The following is a 6,000-nucleotide window of genomic DNA, read 5'->3' on the forward strand; positions in this document are numbered from 1 at the left end:
GCTAAATTTTAATGTGGGCGATTAGTGCTGACAGAAAAAGGGGAGATCAGTGAAGGTTTTGATACTGGAGAGGGTGGGCCATGATCTGAGAGGGAAAAATTGGGTAACTCTATAGGAGAGATAGGCGTTCTGAAAAAGGGGAGACTATGAGTAAAAGTACAGAGGTTAGGAGGGATCCTAACAACATGGCACTGTGGTGGCATGATGAGATAAACCTAACAAAAGTCCTGAGTATGTGATCTGGAACATAAAACCGGACTATAAATGCCCTTGAAAGCCATTCTGAGTTGTTTAAGACTCTATGCAGTAGAAAACAGGGAGCTAATTAAAACCAATTGTTGGAATAGTTCGAGTAAAAAAAGATTTGTTTCATGTCTTTTGTCCAAGTTGTATTAGCTTATCAGTATTCTTGCTGAGTCTTCTCCCCACCAAGTCTATTTTTAAATTTATGTTTCCCAAGCCCTTGACACAATACCTTGCACATGAGTACATAATAAAAGTCTACTAAAAAGAAACGAATAACTGAGGCTATGATATGCAGATTTTTCTCTTACATAACCTGTATAATTCTACTTGTGATAACTACTGTAATTCTCTAGACCAGTTGTTGTCAAAACTTTTTGGTCCCAGGATATCTTTACATTCTTGACAAGTGTTGAGACCTCCCCAAAGAGCTTTTGTTTATGTGGGTTCCACATTAAAAATTAAAATATCTTAATACTATGAACATCATCCTGACCTCAGGGAGACCCTTGGGGAGACCATACTTTGAAAACTGCTATTCTAGACAATATTCAAAGCACACTAAATTGGGCTTTAATTAAACTCTATGTATTCATTTGTCTCTAAATTTGTGCTGAAACTGAAAGCCAACCAGTGGAAATTCACCTTTTAATTTTATTATTCTCTTTGAAAATCCAAGGACACAATAACTAGAAGGCTACAGAGCCAACAGAACTACTATACTTATTCTACAGTTCTTGAGTAGGAATGTCAGCATCTGAGCTGGCATCTGTCTATTTGGGGGCAATGTTGCCCGGACACTCAAATATGTGGTTAATTTCAGACATGTTAGATCAAATTATTTTCATTCACATCGGACACTTCAAAACTGCCAGTGGATATCGTTTTTAAAAAGTTATAGGTTCAATGGAGATAATCTCTTGCTAATGCCTCATATTCAACATTCTCAGGAGACTGCACTTAAATGCATATTGATATTTTTCAAAATAGCCATTATAAAGTTATTATTTCAGAAAATATTACACAAAAGATCCTAAAAATAATGCTTAAGGGTTAGAACTACCCCTACAACTGGTTCAAAACTTGTCTCTACATTTCTTTAATGAAAAGAATTTCCTTGTAAAGAAAATCTCCCGAAGGGGATCGCTATGAACCGAGGATGATCCCATAATCACTGTGAGATTCAATATCAAGTTCTATCCATACCGCTAAGTAACACAGCAAGGCTGCCAAACTTCAACTGCAACACGATGCAGAAATGATGTTGCATTCTTTAGTGACTTTGAGAAATCGGTTTTTATACAGCCCACCCTACAGAGCAGAATCCTGCAGTCTGCAACATGTTAACGCTTAATCACTTTGCTCTTAAATATATTTAATCAATTTCACAATGAGGCAAATTTCCCACCATATTAAAGGATCCTTGTCCCTCAAAATACTGAACAATCTGCAAATATTATGATTACCAAACATAACAAGGCCATTTCATTTTTCCTAACGGCATTTTATTGGCCTCCAGTGAAATGCCCATTAAAAGAAGACGAGTAATTCCTACATCTAAAGAAAGAAGATCAAGAAGTGTAATTCACAATTAACTAGAACAGGGAATGAAGTAATTAATTAATGTGGTCTATTTTACAGAGCAAATCTAAAACACTGTAAAGTAAAAATGTTCATGACTAACATCCCAAAATGTATTTTGGCAAGATATCCTCATGAAAACATTGAATATTCTTTTAAAATTCAATCTCATAAGACAGTAAGATGCCTCAATACACAAAACTACTAGGAAAAAAAGGGAGAAATTTTCACACACTATTACAATCTAATCCACAACATATTAATAGTACTGTTGCTAACGTGCTGGATTTTATTACAAGAATTCAAGAGATTTTATAACTGAAAGTACTCTCAGTTTGAGATCACGTTCAGTTTAAGAGAGAAGGGTTCCCTTTCTATTGGAAACACACCGGGGTACACAAAACAGAAGGGGAGCCAAGAAGCCAGGTCAGTACGTGCTTTATCGGTTAAGACAAGAAGAAAATGAAATTAAACCCCCCGTTTTTCTTCTCCAATGAAAGGAAGTTGACCTTCCCTCTTCCAGGAATGCTGATAAAAATGTCTCATCCCAGGGCCCTGGTCCAGGGTCTCCTCCCAGGGCGGTGTCTTGCGGGTGAAGGAGAGGGGGGGGACCGGAACCGCAGCGAGGAGGAACCCGGAAGGAAGAGGCCAGAACTCGGACAAAGCCGGACCGGCGCTGGCAGCCGGGCATCCCCCCTTCTCTCTCCTCTCCCAGGGCGGCCACAGCCCCGCGCCCCCCGCCCCTCCCATTCCGGGGCTCCAGGGTGGCCGCTGACGCTCGACCCCCCCCACCATGCGACCTACGCCAATGAGAAACACGCTACGGAAGGGGGCCCGGGCACTTGTCACCCAACAAGCCCCCTGCCCCCGCGTGCCGCCCCCTCCTCTGCGGCGCTGCGCCGTGCCCCCAGCCCCACCCCCACCCCGCAACCTCCCGCGGGGAATGCGGCGCCGCCGGCGCCCGGGCGGAGATGGAGATGAGGAGATTAAGCGGGGCTCCGCCCGGACCTCGCGGCCCCCCGGGAAGGACGAGGCTCTGTCACCCTTAAAGCTTCCGCAGGGAGAGGCGCCCCGACGAGGAGGAGGGAGAGGCGGGCAAGCCAGCCCCTCGGGCGGTCCGGGGCAGACGCCGGGCTCCGCGCCCGCAGCCCCCCGCCCGCCGCCGCCGCCACTCACCGTCCTGCTCCTGCGGTGACCGCGCTCCCCGCGGGCTGACAAGGAGGGAGGGGGGCTGGGGCCGCCCCGGGCCGCCGCCTAGATCCGCCGGCGCGGGGGCCGACGACGGGAGGCCTGGAGACAAAGGGCCGGCCGGCGGGGCCGCCAGTCCCCGAGCTCGGGAGCAGCCGTCAAGTCCCTCGAGGGCCCAGGGAGGGCTGCCGGGCGTCGGTCTGTCAGTCAGTCACCAGCGAGGGAGGCAGGGCCGGCCGCCGCCGCCCCGACACATCCTCGCCCGGGGCCCCCTCGCCTCCGGAGGCTCCCCCTGCCTGACCTGACTCGGCCAAACGGGTCCCGAGCGGCGAGCAGCCCGACCCGTCCCGAACCTCCGAGATCAGCGTCCCCGGCTCCCCAGTCAGCCGCCGAAAATGGCGTCGATACCCCTCCCCTCGCTCCGTTCTCCTCCCTCCGGCCCCAGAATGCCCCGCGACAGCCTCCCCGCCCCGCCTAGCCCTACCGATGATGTCATCGAGTCAGTCTCCTTCCAGCGCGCAGACGCCTTTGCGGAACAGGAGCCGGTCTCCGCTGAGCGGGGCTGGCCCCGGCTGCAGGACGAGGGGTAGCTGCAGGGCTGGAGGCCAGCCCTTAGCCCCTGGGACAGGGAGGTGGGGAGGTACGGCCACTGGCCGATAGACTGTCCCACTTGCTAGACGCGGCCTTGGAGGCGCATAGTGCAAGCCCCTTAGTTGACAGAGAAGGGAAAGGAGACGCCCAGAGAAAGAAAACGAGAGTCCCAGTGAGACAGCACTCGAACCCAAGTTTTCTGACTCCCAAGTCTAAGTCTCCCCAGGCCTGGCTTGGTCACGGAAGGGTGCCCCTGGGAGGTGGGATCGGGAAGCGTCCCCTCATGCTCCTCTTGTCACATTGTAGTGAAGCATCAGGGTGCAATGAAAGCAGTAGACTGAGAATTAGAGGACTCGAGTTCGAATCCCACCTCTCCTAACTGTGTGATCTTAGCCAAGGCACATTCATTGCTACTCTGTAAAGGGAGGCAGATGAACTAGATGACTTTCCAGTCTTCTTCCATCCCGTGTTCTAGCACGGAAAAAAAAAGTGTTCCAACTACCACACTACCCTTATGCTTTTTAGTCGCTTAATAAAAGTTGGTGAATACTAGTCTGGTGAAACACACTGGACCTCCAAGCCCCCCATCCCTGCGGTGGGTAATTGCCTCTGCCGAGAACGTCCTCCCTCTCCCCCATTACCCTTTGAGTTTTTATCAATTCTTTAAAAGTAAACTCACACCACCTCCTCCCGGAAGCCTTCCCTGATTGGATTTCCCCCTCTACTCCCAATCTTGCCTCCAGATCCTACCTGTAGTACTCTGTGATGCATCTCTTTAATGCACTTATGTGACAGCTGGGTATTATAGTTATCCATTGTCATTTCCCCTTACGAAATACTGTTACGTTCCATAAAGGGAAGGATCAGGTTCAATACAAATTTTGTAGCTCCCTCCAGTGCCTAGCACTGTGCACCGAAGTACTTGATGTTTTGGGTTTTTTTTTTTTTAATGAATGCATCAATCCCACCCTTCACTAAAAAGGTGGAGGACTGCAGGCCTCGGTTATCACATAAAATATGTATGTTTGTGTGTGTATACGTCCGATGAGCCTGACAAAAGATTTTAAAATCACTTCAAGCAAAACCAGCCAACGCAACTACTATTGACTGTATATGTACAAAACCAAATCAACCAATCAACACACCAACAGAGAGAGAGAGAGGAGAGAGAGAGAGAGAGAGAGAGAGAGAGAAGAAAGAGGAAAGAGAGAGAGAAGAGATAGAGAGGAGAGATAGAGGAGAGAGAAGAGAGAGGAGAGAAGAGAGAGAAGAGAGGAGAGAGAGAGGAGAGGAGAGAGAGAGGAGGAGAGGAGAGAGAGAGGAGAGAGAGAGAGGAGAAAGAGAGGGAGAGAGAGAGGAGAGAGAGAGAGGAGAAAGAGAGAAGAGAGGAGAGAGAGAGGAGGGGGTAGAGAGAGGAGAGAGAGAGAGAGAGAGAGAGAGAGAGAGAGAGAGAGAGAGAGAAGAGAGAGAGAAGAAGGAAAGAGGAAAGAGAGAGAGAAGAGATAGAGAGGAGAGATAGAGGAGAGAGAAGAGAGAGGAGAGAAGAGAGAGAAGAGAGGAGAGAGAGAGGAGGAGAGGAGAGAGAGAGGGGAGAGAGAGAGGAGAAAGAGAGGGAGAGAGAGAGAGGAGAGAGAGAGGAGAAAGAGAGAAGAGAGGAGAGAGAGAGGAGGGGGAGAGAGAGGAGAGAGAGAGGAGAGAGAGAGAGAGAGAGAGAGAGAGCCAGAGAGCCAGAGAGCCAATCCTGGTTGCGTTGGTCGGTTTTGCTTGAAGTGATTTTAAAATCTTTGTCATGAAGAGAAGGCTCGCTGAGTGGGAAAGGATACGAATATATTTCTATATTCGGCAATAAAGATGTAAAATAAAAGATATCAACAAAATTAAGAGTATTCGAGGCATCAATTCAAAAACATTTGTTGAATAAATTGTTCCCCCACCCTACCTCTTTCTCCTTTCCCCCTTCCACTGCGTGCTTCTAGCAAAACTCATTTCCTGGGCTGGGCAGGGCTGCGCTGCGCCTCCTCCCAGTCCCCCGGTCATCCCCCCGCCTACCCTCTAGTCTGTTTTTAAAGTCCACTGGTCCAGGTGACCCTGCATGGGAGAGACACGTGCCTTCGCAGTGGCAGAGGACAGAGCTGCCTGCGCTGGCACCTACTGAGCTCCAGCCCGGAGGCAGTGTCTGACGCGCACGCACACGCCGGGCCGAGCTCCCCACTGGTCAGGGCACCCCACCTCCATCCCCGTCACCACGTGCGCACTTGCCAGGCGGCCTTGGGAAGCTGGATGCTCCCAGGCCCAGATTCTGCGCTGGCTGGGGAGAGGGCGTTTGCATCACTAAAGGGGACATAGCGGTTGTTTGCCTGAATAGTAGAGAAAACAGCACACCAGGAAATGGAAAAG

General features: G+C 49.5%; 1 protein-coding gene across 18 annotated transcripts in view; it reads right to left on the bottom strand.

Moving 5' to 3' along the window:
• Positions 1–3,086, bottom strand: part of KLC1 (kinesin light chain 1) — an 80,606-nt gene extending 77,520 nt beyond the window's left edge. For all 18 annotated transcript variants that reach the window (XR_013484844.1, XR_013484843.1, XM_020971118.2 and 15 more), the window contains exon 1: positions 3,001–3,086. The gene's annotated coding sequence lies outside the window, so the exon portion shown is untranslated. The remainder of the gene's footprint in view (positions 1–3,000) is intronic.
• Between the last annotated feature and the right edge of the window lie 2,914 nt (positions 3,087–6,000).

This window comes from Phascolarctos cinereus, unplaced genomic scaffold (genome assembly GCF_003287225.1).
Source record: "Phascolarctos cinereus isolate Bilbo 61053 unplaced genomic scaffold, phaCin_HiC Scaffold_2;HRSCAF=192, whole genome shotgun sequence".
In the NCBI taxonomy this organism is placed as follows: domain Eukaryota; kingdom Metazoa; phylum Chordata; class Mammalia; order Diprotodontia; family Phascolarctidae; genus Phascolarctos; species Phascolarctos cinereus.